The sequence below is a fragment of the Triticum urartu genome, chromosome 3, assembly GCF_003073215.2.
Source record: "Triticum urartu cultivar G1812 chromosome 3, Tu2.1, whole genome shotgun sequence".
In the NCBI taxonomy this organism is placed as follows: Eukaryota; Viridiplantae; Streptophyta; class Magnoliopsida; order Poales; family Poaceae; genus Triticum; species Triticum urartu.
In genome coordinates this window covers 723,832,577-723,846,562 of record NC_053024.1, presented here as the reverse complement: position 1 = coordinate 723,846,562, position 13,986 = coordinate 723,832,577, and the positions used below count along the sequence as shown (strand labels likewise).

General features: G+C 42.8%; 1 long non-coding RNA gene across 1 annotated transcript in view; it reads right to left on the bottom strand.

The window, feature by feature from the left end:
• Nucleotides 1-12,232, bottom strand: part of LOC125546233 — a 48,532-nt gene extending 36,300 nt beyond the window's left edge. The window contains exons 1-11 of the long non-coding RNA XR_007300503.1: nucleotides 12,080-12,232; nucleotides 11,074-11,181; nucleotides 10,975-10,990; nucleotides 10,055-10,489; nucleotides 9,865-9,966; nucleotides 9,472-9,584; nucleotides 8,484-8,554; nucleotides 7,165-7,385; nucleotides 6,298-6,373; nucleotides 4,878-5,075; nucleotides 3,819-3,976 (exon numbers count right to left, since the gene is read on the bottom strand). This is a non-coding gene — a long non-coding RNA (uncharacterized LOC125546233). The remainder of the gene's footprint in view (nucleotides 1-3,818; nucleotides 3,977-4,877; nucleotides 5,076-6,297; nucleotides 6,374-7,164; nucleotides 7,386-8,483; nucleotides 8,555-9,471; nucleotides 9,585-9,864; nucleotides 9,967-10,054; nucleotides 10,490-10,974; nucleotides 10,991-11,073; nucleotides 11,182-12,079) is intronic.
• Nucleotides 12,233-13,986: the final 1,754 nt, after the last annotated feature.

Sequence of the window (13,986 nt, the reverse complement as noted above, 5' to 3'; positions counted from 1 at the left end):
TCAGACAAGTCCTCGAACTGTTGCGCAGAGATCACTGGAAGGTCAAGCGCTCGAAGTGTGAATTCGGCCAACAACAGCTATCTTATCTTGGTCACGTCATCAGTGGAGAAGGCGTAGCCACGGAGCCCAGCAAAATTCGAGCAGTACAAGCCTAGAACACACCCAAGGACGCCAAGGAAGTGCGCCAATTCCTCAGCCTTGCAGGGAATTATCGCCGTTTCGTCCGTGGATTTGGAGTGATAGCCAGGCCTCTCTTCAACTTACTCAAGAAAGGGGTACCGTTCGTTTGGACCGATAACACAGCACAAGCATTTGAGCTGCTCAAGCAACAACTGATTACAGCCCCAGTCCTTGCACTCCCAGATTTCAGCAAAACCTTCACGATGGAAACAGATGCCTGCGACAAAGGAATTGGCGCAGTGTTGCAACAGGATGGTCATCCCATCGCATTCATGAGCAAGAGCCTGAGCCCAAGGTATCAAGGCCTGTCCACTTACGAGAAAGAATACCTCGCGATTGTCGTCGCCGTGGATCAATGGCGACCGTACCTTCAGCACAGTGAGTTCGTCATCCACATGGATCAGAAAAGCCTGATACATTTGGAGGAACAAAGGCTCTCAACGCCTTGGAAGCAGCGTGCATTCACGAAACTACTGGGACTGAGGTACATTATTCGTTACAAAAAGGGCTCAGAGAACACTGCCGCTGACGCCTTATCCAGAGCTCAGTCGCCAGACCTCCTTTTCAGCATCACTTCGTGCCAACCCTCATGGCTCGAAGACATCGTCGCCAGCTATAACTGCAACCCACAGGCGCAAAGACTACTGGAGCAGTTGGCAGTGAAAGAAGACCCCAAAGGACGTTTCTCGTTACAAAATGGAATTCTGCGTTTCCGAGGACGCATTTGGCTGGGTGGATCGACCGAACTTCAACAGCGCATCATGGCAGCTTTTCATGACAGCTCGATTGGAGGGCATTCAGGGTTCCCAGCGACGTTCAGGCGCGTCCGTCGCCTCTTTGCATGGCCAAAGATGAAGACGCATGTCCTACAATACGTGCGGTGCTTCCCAACGTGTCAGCAGGCTAAACCAGATAGAACTGCATCACCCGGGTTGCTCCAGACGCTGCCCATTCCACAGCAGCCGTGGGAAATGATCACGATGGATTTTGTGGAAGGCCTGCCTCAGTCCAGTAAATTCAACTGCCTTTGGGTTATCGTGGACAAGCGCACCAAGTTTGCTCACTTTCTTTCGCTGGCGCATCCATACACGGCAGCAAAAGTGGCCCTCCTCTATATGAACAGTGTGTACAGGATCCACGGATTCCCTGCAGCCATTGTGTCTGACCGCGACCTGGTTTTCACAAGCCATTTTTGGAAGGAATTGTTCAAGCACGCTGGTACAGAACTGCGGATGAGCACAGCAAACCATCCGCAAACGGACGGGCAAACGGAAAGAGTAAACCAGTGTGTGGAGACCTACCTCAGATGCTTTGTGCACGCTTGTCCGACGCGGTGGAGTCACTGGATCCCTCTTGCTCAGTTCTGGTACAACTCTTCCCATCACTCCAGCATTGGGATGTCGCCCTTCAAAGCGGTGTTTGGGCACGACCCGCGACACTGGGGAATCACTTCTACCTCTGAATGCACAGTCCCCGCTCTCCATTCTTGGCTGGACGAGAGGGCCGTGGTACAAGACCTACTTCAGTAGCATCTCAACAGAGCACAGCAGCATATGAAGGCTCAGGCAGACAAACGGCGATCACCTCATACCTTTGAAGTGGGCGACTCGGTTTACCTGAAGCTTCAGCCGTACATTCAAACCTCTGTTGCTCGGCGAGCCAACCACAAGTTGGCATTCAAATACTACGGGCCATACAAAGTCATCGCCAAGATCAATGACGCTGCATACAAGCTGGACCTTCCCCCACACTCACAAGTTCATCCTGTTTTTCACGTGTCTCAACTGCGCCACTGCCTTCGCCCGGGTACGCTGTCCAACTCCACTCTTCCTCACCATATTGATGCGCCGGTCGTGCCCGTTGCAGTCCTCCAGCACCGTTGGCGCAAGAACGGCGCCATGGTCGAGCAGGTCCGTGTGCGCTGGTCTGACGAGGCGGCTTTCGGGGACACTTGGGAGGATAAAGCAGCGCTGCAAGCTCGCTTCACAGCAACTGAGGCTTGGGGGCAAGCCTCGTCGCAAGGAGGAGGGGATGTCAGCGCTCCCAACCCCACACACACCAGCCAAGCAGCTGACGAGAGGGACCCAACAGGCAGCGACCCAGTCGCTGCCCCACTGGCTACCAGGAAGAGAAGGCCCAACCCACTCGTCATCGGCCCACAGTGGACGAAGTGAGCCCAGCAGCCCTAGTACTTATTCTGCCCCGACCGAAGAGTAAATCATCCAGTGGATCAAGGCATCGGCGGCGGCTCGAACCCTAGTTCATCTCCACTACTGTTCCTCCCCCGAATTCGTGTATCCGTGCTGTAATCGCCACCGAATATACATCAATAGATCCCTACTCTTACAGGAGCTGATCACGGTGGGTATGCGACAAAGGGATTCCTGCGAGTGCATCCATCAGATGAAGATGCAATCCACGTGATCCGGGGTTGATGCAGTGCCGTTTGTAAAACCATGTTCTCTTTTCCGCCCTCTCTGTTCCTCCCACTCCCACTCCTTTTGTTGTTCAGATATGTAATAAATCTGTATTGCAAACTCCCCAGGTTTTTTACTTTTACTGTTATTTGTATGGGCTGAATGATGTGAGACCTGGTTTATTTCATATATATGAAATGGAACCGGGGATGTTTGATCCCTGATGATCTAATGCAATGCTACCGAGGTCCCATGCGTATTCAAGCAAAAAACTTGGTTATATTTCATCTTTCAAACTTGCTTTGTCATGCACGTTGTTTCTCTAACTGTAGTTTTTTCTCCTTGCACCCATGGATCAACATTGCGACATCATTCCAGCTCAGGTAGCGGTTTGAGGTCAGGTAGAGGAGGGGGGGGAGAGATTTGGACACCGACAATTCCAGGTTTTCGGTGGTGACAGGGTCGGCCATGGTGGTGGGCGGCCAAGTAAGGTCCTCTCTGATACCAAGACATTGCGCGTGTGGAGTTGGAGGTGGGAATGGACAGGATAGCGAGGTTCGCCCTCAGGCGCACGTAGGGACTCGTCCCCAGCCGCGACACTGTAGGCTCTGAACTCCCAGTTTGGGACAATTCTCTCTGTTTCTTGATTGATAACCCTAATACAACCTATCCTCCCTTATTATAGATCAGAGTGATCACATAAGTTGGAGAGCAAACCAAATCTTGGAAAGAGTAAAGACAACTTCCTAATAGAGGTATATTTCCTAGGGATAAATTAGGACTTCTTGGCCACCAAGGATTGGCCATGTGCCTGCCTACGGCACAGCTGTTGGTGTGGTTACGGACTGTGTGCAGATTTGGGCCTGCAGCTATAGTGCTGCCCCTGATACCTGTCTGTAACAGGATGACTGCTCATATTACCGATTATGCAGCATATTTTCAGAAAGCAATAAGGCAGCTCTACCACAATGGTTTATCCAACTAATAATCTAATTATAAATCGTGAAGATTTTATGATAAAAAAGCAGGCTATGATACTGAATAAAGTGAATCATTCACTGAAGAAAAATGCATAATGCTCTCTTTGATTCATTGAAGGATGCTAAGTAGTTTCCAGTCCACATGAACTCTAGTTCCTAAAAGCATTTACTAGGTTACGTTGCAAACAATGAGTTCATGTTATCATAATTACTAGGTCATTACACAAAATAAAAATGTTACCCTCATGCAGGAGATCAGGCTGTTCTTCAAATAGTCTTGGCAAGTTCCTTCTCATAGCATCTTCTAGCTTCACTCATTTTCACCAGGAACACCAATCATACTTTTTGTTCACCAAAGTGCATGTAATTCAGAGAACAAAGGAAATGATCTTCCACATGCTACAGCAACATAAAGAACAAGGATATATGAGAACGTGGACCCTAAACAACGTGTCAGTCATGTACATTTAAAATAATTATGGTCTCAAGATAACCCAACAAAAGAGCTGCATGACACAGAAGATTTGTCAAGTACTCAGCTACTAGTATCTTTCAACCACCTGTAGAAAACATGCAACTATTTCTTGCTTGGGGAGGGGATTAAGTTAAGAACCAGTTAAGATGGAAGAGGATTTGAATTTTATTCAGTTAGCTGCTTTTGTCAAATTCTCCATGGGATGACATACACAGATGAAGAAAGAAAGATGGGAAGGATACAGGAAAATTCTACTACTCTCTGCATCTCAATTAAGGCATCGGAGGACAGAGGGAAACAACCCTGAGCCACCTGGACCATATTTAATTAGCGCAACACGCTGGGTTGCAAGTTGGTGGCGTGCCGGGAACCAGGTGACCCTACTTTTAGTATGTGTGGGTCATCACGGGCAGCCTTTTTTAGCTGTGGCTCGGCCGATCCATCCAGCACCCAGCCACTTGCTAGATGGGTCTTGAATCCAAAATTAAATGGCCCCATAGAGAATGATGATGTAAATTCAAGAGATAAGTTCTATTGAGTTCCAAGTCCAAACAAGACTGTTACTCTGCACATACAGGAGTAATGACTATTGTTTTATGTGTGTAATATGACTGTAAGGGGAATTGCAATGTCACGTTAAATTCTGGGTTCAGTTAGTTCGACAACTTCTTTGAGAAATCATTCCATACCAGTGAAAATTCATACAAAACCTACAATCCAAACCTCAGCGGAAATCACACATTTCACCACACAATGGTGCAGTCCTGGCACCGGCAATGTTCTCAAGAAAGGAACAATGGGATACAGTACATTATTCAAACTAACCTTTCTCCGGAGGTGGAGCACCGATAACATTGCTATCAGAGGTTGTCAAGTTCCCGGCATCATCTTTATTGGTTGTACCCTTCACCGATTCTTCATTTGGTTCCCATCTTAGGAACATCACCCGGAGGGTAGCAAGACACATCCATGTTTATGAGCTTGTTAGGACCATCCAGAACACCTTCTCCATAATATGGAACCCTAGGTGAAAACAAAGGCGTAAATTTTTCAGTCTATAATTTCAAGGTTATAAATAACACTAGATGACCCGTTGCGCCCGTGGCGCAATAAGTCAATTAGAACTGAGAATGATGTGGGTATTTGTAACCATTATATATGTGAGTACTTGTAGTCTTGCACATAGATTATTTCATTATTGGCCCGAAAGGAAACAACTGCTTAGATAAGTACACAGGAGATCGATGAACATACCATGACAGGGACATGAGATTCTCAAAATGCCATTAGATAAGCACGCAAACAATGAACATAGGAAAACAGTTAGTGCCTAATCCAAACCTTCTTGCCAACAACCAGCACAACATCAGCCACTCCAATAATTTACAATGGGCAACTGATATTGTTAGTATAGATATACTACAATAATTGCATGTTGGTTGATCAGCCAACTGAAAATTTAAGTCTCTAATTTTGAAGAATGTCAAGCCAAACAGCATCCCGGATGACATAAAGGCTTTTGAAGAATGTCAAATCATGCCAGCAAAATGTAATATCTACACAAACAACATCCACCTACATCAACACTTAAAGAGACAATCAACTAGAATAACTATGTAGAACTTGGAAGCATGCTATCAACCTATAGTACGCTAGAAACATGACACAGTCAAAACCATATCTCAGTTGCCTTATATTGTCTGGAACTGACTGTTCTTTTTTATTAGCAACAACATAATCATGCAAGATGTTACTAATAACTGCCGATGACCACAGATTAAGTAGACATTCCCAATAGCTACATACACCATCCGTACCAAGAACTATTAGTAAGTAACGGTTGAATTGTCAAATAAGCACGTCGAATCAGCCTACCAGAGAATTAGAGCATATGATGGCATTAACATTCTGCAAGGATTTTCCTCAAAAGAAAATATTTGGCAAGGATTTAAATAAACCAAAATAGACGATGCAGACTTTATTCCTTGGGGGAGGATCGAAGCGCACCATATAACGAAGGCCATTAGTTGATCACCCAATTATAAAGGTAAGAAACATGTGTGACCTTATATAACAACATTCGTCTCAATAATCTCAATTTCATAGCAAACACTTTCTAGCGAACATGAAAATTACAAAATGTAAACCAGTCATACTACCGCTAAAACCATGATAAACTTTGAAGGGGGATCAGGTTCGGCACATGGAGGCAAATAATCAAAGAGGGCAATAGGGGAGAACTCACCAGAGTAGAGCCAACAGGATAATGAGTACTTCCAGCATGCAGCACCATTGTGAGTAGAACTGTTGCCATCCCCAAACTGGAGAAAAATGAGGTTGTTGTGTAAAAAGGTTTTTCTGCTTGAACAAAGGATTTTGGAGAACCTTATGGCATGAGTCTTGTCTTAGTCATATGTCATGTAGACTTTGTCAAAAACATGTCCTGTAGAAGATTCTGAGGAACTACTTCAAGAGGCATTGCTTTATATTTAATCACCAGAACTAAATATAAATTTCTGAGGAACAATTTGTTGGCTACAACAAAGGCTCCCAAACATATCTGTAAAGGGAAAACTCACATAGGTCTGTGAGAGGCTAGGGATAAGGGAATTATAGGAGCATACAAATTGAACTGTAGTTAAAAAAAAAGATGCTCACAAGTTTGATAGAGGGCGATCTGAAGAAAATACTCTCTATCCTTGCAAGAATAAAGCAAAACCTTTTTGCCGTTTGTTCAAAATAAAATCTATTTTTGGAATGGAAAAGAGAGAGAAAAGCATAAAGGTAATAAGGGAAAACAATTTATTATTCAGTGAAAATGGGGTCTTTTTGGAACAGAGAAGGGGCAACAACACTAAATGTGCATGACCATGAAAATCTGTGGTCTGCCTTCAGAAAACAATACCAAAATCGCAAGTTTATAAACAAAGATTTCTTTCTTTGGTGCAAGAGAAGGGCAAAGCAAAATGATATGAAACGCAGAGATAGATCAATTCTGCTCCAATAATTCTGCTCAATGTGCACAATCTAAATAAGCACTCTCGTTACAGACTGAATCAAGGTAAAGAAAAGGAGAAAGAAAGAGAAAGGTGACGTACATGAATGGCCTCACCTACATGTTTTTCGGTAGACCTTAACAGTGACTGCTTGTGTACTTTCAACAGCATGAGTGATCTTCTTCATTAACTCTCACATCCAGCATACTCTCAAACTGACAATATCGATTATTGGTTTAATTTGCGGAAAGGAGAACCAACAGGGATAGGTCACATGCCCCATCAATAATTTAGCTGCTCTTTTCCTCTTTTTCATGTGTTTCCTTCATCAATCAATCTGCGCAAAAACAAAACATAAAAACTAAAAACCAATATTCACCCGCCATGGTAAATTTTAGTGATTTGCCCGAGTTACCTCTCATGCTGCATCAATCACACATCAATCGCGATGCAAAATAACCATCCAGTACTATAATCAACATTAATGTTTGGAAGAAGTTAAGTACAATTAAGCGTTCCAGTTGATTAGAGTTACAGTGAGTGATACTTGGATTGCCCATTGGCCTGTAGGTGCCACTTAACCAACGTCTTTTTTGTAAATTTAATCACGTAAGGTGCTTCAAGAGGCATAAAATCAGTTTTGAAGAAGCAACCCTATTCTTGTGAAATTCGTATACTCCATAATGAATAGCAGCATGGTGAACTAACACCACACTTATTTTAACTACAAAAAACAGAATCAACACAAAACTAAAGAAAAAAATCATCGCAGACCTTTCAGAGCAAAACTGAGGTTTAAAAGGCCACGCAGGAGATGTTGACTGATGTGTGCCTAAAAATGTTTAAAACTAACCAACAGAGCAAACTATAATAGGAGTATGTGGTGGAAAAAGCTGAACATATCGTGATCATTAACACATTTTGATACACCATCTATAGAGCACCATACCTATACAATGGCTATCTGAAGCAGTAAAAATCCTTCAAACAGTAACTGTTAATATATTCTTCTTTAGCAAAGTATTACATACTCCCTCCGTCCTTCAAAAAGTGTACTTCAAACTTTATTGGAGAGTCAAACTATCTCAAAGTTTGACTAAGTTTGTGCAAAAATATATCAATCTTTGTGAAACCAAATAGGTATATGATGAAAATATATTTTATCATGAATCTAATGCTACTAATTTGATGGCATAAATGTTGATGTATTATTGTATAAATACAGTCAAATATAAAAAAGTTTGACTTTCCAACAAAGTTGGAAGTACACTCTTTAAAGGACGGAGGGATGGAATAAGAGGTTCAGCTATATGTCTATCAAATGATGCAAGGCACAATATAAACTGAAAGAAACATCACATGCTTCAAGGTATACACTGTATCGACCATTAAATAGAGGAGAGGGCCATAAAGAAACACGATAAAGGCCACTCACCTGCTTCTTCTCCCGCCTTGCTTTGGTATATACAGATGAAAGACTCCAATAATGATGAGTTCCTAGTTGAACTGAAAGGCATCACTGTTAGGAGAGAGCAAAACAGTATGCTCTGGGGTAGTATGAAATGATCAAAACCAGTCAGAGCAAACCAAACAAATCTTCAGGTACTTTTGTAGAAATATGAGAGTATCTCATTTGTGCATGGATAGTGAAAACAGTTTGCAACACATGACATGCTGCAAATTTCCTAATTAATCTACTTTTGCTGTAACATGAGAACGATCTGCTAAAGAGACAGAAATATAAATGCCTGATTGAAAGAACAGAAGCTATAAGCACCCTATATGAACAAGTGCAGCCCCTCAAATCTTCTTCAGAAGGTTGTATCATCTGATCAACAAAAGCTTCAACAGCACAGCTTACTGGTAGATGCGGTGGACTATCATAAATAGCACAAAACTGAATCCTTACACGTATATATTATCCAAAATTTCCATTTCGGTTCACACTGCATTTAGACTTTTAGAGGTTGCTTTTCAGTTAGAAAGCGTTTAAGACACAACATTGCAGCCAAGGCTTTGACAAGACCATACAAAGAAGACTTAACTAGACGCACATAGATAGCTAACACTTGGGCCAAAGGAATATTTTATCTGTTTAGCTAGAGCCAAAATGGAAGCAAGCAAGCAGATAAAGATAGATGAGGCAGGAACAATCAAACAACGATAAAAATTTAAAGTAGTTCTTATCCAAGCACATGAAAAATAAACGTTATAAGCGCTCCTAGCAGAAATCAAATAGAAAAGGTATTGACCTAGGGCTTGCAACATCAAATTGAGTGAACCGTGCCGATGCCAAAAGGGTGATCTAAGGTTAGCAGCGAAGTTGAGGCACAATCTACGATATCCATGATATCCACAATCAAAGCCATTAGTTTTCCAAATGAAGTATCTATGGGGAGGCTGGAGGATGGGAACAAACCTACCACATGCCACAGACAACCACTGAATCCTCGTCAAAAAAAAATTGTCGTCAGCATAAGAATTATACTGCCACCCAATGTCATAAACCCAATCATTCCAGGTTGCACCTGAGCATCTGCAGAGCAGTCAAGTAGAAAATATTTGGTTATCTAGAACATAAATTTTAGAGCCATCCATAGGATCCCTTTAAATTTGAAGAAAACATCAATAGAATCTAGCGAAGTTAAGACATAAATTAGTACAATCATCAAAACGACTAATCACAAAATGTGACTTCTTCCTTCACGTTTTATGCATCTTTCAATAGTAAAGTGCATCGGGCAAGCTTGTAACATTTTGTGAATCTTCCAAATATAAAATATATTCAAACATAAGCAGCAGCAGTGCATACTTACGAATTGGAGGACTTAGCAGGCATCGCCCCCTCCACCATGAACAGGTTGGCCGTTTGGATGATCCACTTGAGCAAATAGTAGTGATGGATGTGTACATCACGCCTGCAAGACCCACCACCAGAAATTAACCGAAGTAGAACAGCAAGAAAAAGTAGCAAAAGCATCCCAAAAACACATCAAGATAGCTCACATCATGTCCGTAGACGTAGTCCGCTTCCCAGTTGCTCTGCGCCATTCTGCAACCACAACAAACCTGGGAAAACAAAGAGAAATCAGTGCAGGAGCCAAGCGAATCGAGCAGGAAGTGGCGGGATCAGAGACTTAGCGATCTCATTGCTCTGCTGGTTGTTGTCTCCTCCCTTGTCGCCACGGCCACCCTTGTTGTTGCTGTGAGCGAGGAGGTCAAGTTGGACACCTGCCATGCTCCTCACCGCTGTCCCTGAGCACCACTTCACAAGGAGAGTTCCAAGCCTCACACCTCCTTCCTCCCGCTCTGCACATCACCCTCAGCTACCAACCTCGTCCGCCCAGCTGTGATTATTTCAAGATGATATCGACATGCTATTTCTCTCACATGGAACAGATGGTACATGTTCAGCATCAGTCAGTCTCACTAATCTTTCAGCTACAAAGGCAGAAAAAACAATGGCATGATCAATACATTAAAAAAACTTGGAACAATAATGCTTGTAGTGCTAAAAAACTGTGAAAGTAACAATCGAGGACAAAAGAACAGTTATTTGTAACAACAGCAAGCTTGACAGATGCAAAACGACTACATTCTGAAACTATATCTTTAAAACCAAATTACAAAGGAATAAAATTATCTAATAGAACATAAACATCATGTATCTTTAGGAACAAATTTTTAGAATCCTGGTCTATTAGCATGCCTAGCTGCCAATTAAGAATATAAGCAAAAGACATGTACATTTTTGCATTTGTTATAGCGATACTGAACCCCTTCTGGTCTATCAGCATGATGTTTATGTTCTGATGCTCTATTTATAGCTTGTACAAAAAGGGGTTCAGTATCACTATAAAAAATGCAAAAATGCGAAACCGACCGAAGAACATGTAGCTTAGCTGAATGGGGAGATGATTCCTGACCTGCCGATTGAGAATCCTATACATTCGGCCAACAAACTATCAGGAAGAGATAAAAGAACAGGGAAAGGAGGGATGCTGTTTCTGAAACAATATTTTTACCTGCTCTAAGGAAGGACTCTCCGGTGAATTCTGACCAGACTGATTTGCTACCAATTGCCTCTCTTGTGCTACAGCGCTTCTTTGAGCTGAATAGAAAAACTAACCAGCCTGAAAGTTCAAAAGAAATTTAGGAGAAGCGTTATCATATATGGTGAGCATGGGAAAGATGAGTTCAATTTTGCGTGTTCTTATTTACTACTAGAAAGGATGGCATGATCGTATTGCCAGTCCCCCACCCCACCCCAACATCCACACACATGTCGAACATTGTTTCTCAGCATGGCAAAGAAGATACTACTGCCCATTCAATAACTGGTCTTGAGATCTTACTACTTCAACACACAAATCATAAGTGATTAGCACACAACATTTATGACACGTTTAATCCCACAAGATATAATTTGCACATGATACTAAACAGCAAATGTACACCACACAATAGCCTTAGTTCTCCAAATTCACAATGCCATCTGTGCGCCCCCTACCAGATCCTTCACCTTAACCAGCCAAACAGCACGCAGCAGGCAGATCCTCCACCTAAACCAGGCAAATAGCTAAAATCGATTGCAGGAGAATATGGAGGACGAGGCAGGCCGGACAGTTATTTACTCCGATAATTGCGCTTTGATTGAATGCTTACCACAATACACATATCATGCCAAAATATAACAGGTCCTAACTCTCAAGTATTGCTATAGAACAACACTAACACTAATTTGACTCATTGAACCCTTCAAACGCCAACACACACACAATCAGGCTCACCCCCGAACAAAAGAAAGATAAACACTGCTTGGCAACCGCCTCGTCTTAGAACATCTAATACTGTTCTAAACTCATCTCCCAAACTACAAAACTCAAAAGCCCAAAGCAACTGAGGACGCATAGAAACCAAGGCTGGTCCTAAAGAGTACCAAACTAAAGAGAAGTTTCTTTCGACAATGCCATCCATACAAATGTTTGAGTGCCGCGGAATAGGTGAGGCGTTCAACAGTAGAGCCCTAACCTGATCTTGAGGTCGTGGCTGACGCATTCAAAGGTGTTGACAAAGTCCCCTTCCTTGATAGGATTGGTTCCCTCGTCGGACAGCTGCTTATGTGCCTGATTTACTGGTCCGAAAGGTGTTGACAAAGTCCCCTTCCTTGATAGCATTGGTTACCAACTTCGTGGTTTCTACTTTCTAGGCATATGAACGAAAAACACGTCCCATTATAATATTTTGTACCAGTACATACATGTTGACTAGCAATACCATTAATTTTCCTAACTGTAGTTCAGCACACTCGCCACTGGGTTTAGATAGCTAATAATTTGTAAATCTGAGTACTATTTCATATTAAGTTGCCTATAAATTTATCTGTCTAGTTAATTATCATAGAGGAGGTTTAAGATACGGTTTTATGTTTGGATTATGTTCATTGATACATATGAATTTAAGCAATGGCTTGATCAGTTGTCTGAGGCATCGCAAACTTCAAGCAAGATTTCGTTTCCCTAGCATATACTGCTGTTTCTCTCCATCCTTAGGTCCATGCCACTTGCAACAGAAAATGAGCAACAGTCATGGTTAAAAAGTGCATCCGGAGCTTTGTGTGACGACAATGTGATCTTTTAGGTTTTTATAGAGTACATATGCAACGTGTGTGGAAGTTTACTACTGAATGCTTGCATGCTGTCCGAAATCGACAAATCATACATGTTTATTCTGCTATGTGATGAACAACTTGGTTATATTTACGCTAGTGCAGCAAACAGGGAGATACCTTCATCAAAGGAAACTCCCTCGCATTCTTCTTAAGTTGGAACATGCCAAGGCGTTCGATTTGGTTTCTTGGTTGTTTCTTTTGAAGGTAATGCAACACCAGGGTTTTTGGCCTATCTGGTGTCACCTGATCAGTGCCTTACTCTATACTTCATTTACTAGAGTTTTGCTAAATGGGATGCCCAGAGAAGAACTTGGTTGTTTCTTTTGAAGGTAATGCAACACCAGGGTTTTTGGCCTATCTGGTGTCACCTGATCAGTGCCTTACTCTATACTTCATTTACTAGAGTTTTGCTAAATGGGATGCCCAGAGAAGAACTTCAGCACCAAACAGGCCTCTCTCCCCTATGTTGTCTGTTATTCTGTCCTAAATGCTATCATTCGAAGAGAAAGTGATGCTGGTCTCCTGCAACCACTTGCCCTCGCCCACTCTGGCATTGAGTTTCTCTCTATGCAGATGATGTGATCTTGTTCTTGAGACTGGTTGCCTCAGACATTGATCTTATTTTGGAGATTCTCCGTGTTTTTGGTGTTGCTTCAGGTCTGAAAACTAACATTCAGATGAGCAGTGTCACCCCCATCCAATCCTCCGAGGAAAACATTAATTTGGTGCAGCAGCTCATGCCTTGTGAAATCAAGGAGTTCCCCCTTCAAATATCTCAGTGTTCCCCTCTCCTGAGGCCTTGTTCGTTTAATCCTCCTCCCAAGGGGATTGGAGAGGATTTTGGCTTGTAGGGGATCTAATCCCCCTCAAACCCTGCCATTCCCCTTTCAAAACCACCTCAACCGAACAAGGCCTGAAGGAAATTAGCCAAGGCACAAGTGGAGCCCTTCATTGACCGTATTGCCGATCTTATGCCGGGATGGAAGGCTGACCTCATGAATCGGGGATTTTAGATTGGTCCAAGTGGAACATGCCCTGACCTCCACGTGGTCTGTCTTACTATTTCCCTTGATCTACCCCCGTGCACCATCAAAGAGATTTACAAAATTAGGCGGGGCTTCCTTGGAGAGGTAGAAAAGAGGCAAATGGTGGACATTGCTTGGTTGCATAGCCTAAAGTTTGTCACCTTAAAGAGCTCGGGGGTGCTTGGTATCCATGATCTAAAATCCTTAGGATTGGCGCAGAGGATGTGATGGTTATGGCTGCC